We start from the raw sequence: 1747 nt of genomic DNA, 5'->3' as shown, positions 1-1747 counted from the left end.
GCGGGAGGGCTCCGATTGCACACATCGCATATTGCACACATGTATCGCTGATTGGCTAATTTAAAAATAAAATAATCTCATTGGCAAAACAGTGAAAAATTACTAAGCACCAGTTGATATGAGTGGTGTGTACAATCAGAACTATAAGCAAACGGGATCCTCCCGATGTTGCACTGCTAGTCATCTTATAGTCTTATCCATATGATAACTAAAGGACGACTTCTTTGGGTATCTTTTAGTCATCTTTAAAACTTCTTTTAGTTTTTATATTTTGATACATATAACGTTTAATACATCGAATTCCTAAATTAATTTTTACACAAAACGAAATAAAATTGCATGACTGACAATATACGTCCCATTTCCTGCAATGTTTGCCGTGTCCTATGAGCAAGAGTCATTATCTTTCATCATAGTCCTCTTTGGAAACTCGATTACAAAAAAATATTTTATAAGTGTTCATTAAAACACGAGTAAAATTTTTTATTATGCTGCACCTCTTATTCTGTCCTGTATGATTTTCAAACACGAAAAACTGAACTCCATTACGTCCATCTGGGGGTCGATTCTGTATCTTCGAACAAGGTAAAAATTACAAAAGTGAGCAAATTTACTAGGCGTTGACCAATGAAATTATCAGTATTCTAGTAAATTCGCTCACTTTTGTAATTTTCACCTCATTTCAAGATACAGAATCGATCTTCTGGTGGCGATCTCGCGTACTGCTCTGAGTGCTCGCGAATGAGTTATAAAAAGTACCAAAATAACGGAAAGATATCTTTTTCATGTTGTCTTTTCGGCAATACGAAAAGATATCTTTTAGTCGACCTTTGCCTTTGCAAAAATGACAACCATAGGAAGATGACGAAAAGATGTCTTTTTAAAGTTGTCTTTTCGACAAAGCTAAAAGATGTCTTATAGATATCTTTTGATCTTACTGAAAAGACAATCTAAAAACAATGTCTTTTCGTCATCTTTTAGACACCTTTTCGCTTTGTCGCAAAGACGACTTAAAAAAGACCTGTTTTCGTTATTTTTTAGTATTTTGTGCTGTCTGGGTTGTATGAAAAGCCTAGAAATCTTACTCTCTCAAATAACACAACTCTATACATCCCACTACGAATATCTACGAAAAATAAAAAATTTTTTTAATCTTGTCTTAATCTATGTAATTATTCTTTAATTTAACGTTTAATAGATTTTTGCAACGAGTCTGCATTAAGTTAGTGACTCAAATGAGACTTACAAAGGAATGACATATATTTTATAATTGCTGAGGACTCCAAAGTGAGTCGAAACGTTCAATTTTTGGATTAACGAAATAAAAGAGTAATATAAGAATATTTATTCTATTACTTTGCGTTCTGATTACCACGTCGTACTTCCATTCGCCCTGTTAGATTCTACTATTAGTTTTAATAATTTCAGTATCAGATTGCGAATGTATCTTATTACTGATAATGGTTCATCTCATGATTACAAATTCATACGCTTATAATCGCGAGTCTTTATATGTCGTTTCTCGAAGTACCGTCGTGGAGATATTCAACATTGAAAAGTTATTCAACATTGAGTAAAAGAAATCGTGTTTACTTCATTATTAAATAACTCGTTGAAAAATATTGTAATGCAATGCACAGTCAAAGCCGGCTTTTCAAAAATATATTCGAGGTGATGCAACACCCGAGACGGAAGGAAACACAGCCAACCCCCTCGAGTGGTCTCACGAGACTACTATCACCGGCTG

The sequence above is a fragment of the Trachymyrmex cornetzi genome, unplaced genomic scaffold (assembly GCF_001594075.2).
Source record: "Trachymyrmex cornetzi isolate Tcor2-1 unplaced genomic scaffold, Tcor1.1 scaffold1399, whole genome shotgun sequence".
Taxonomy (NCBI): domain Eukaryota; kingdom Metazoa; phylum Arthropoda; class Insecta; order Hymenoptera; family Formicidae; genus Trachymyrmex; species Trachymyrmex cornetzi.
This window is presented reverse-complemented; position numbering follows the sequence as displayed.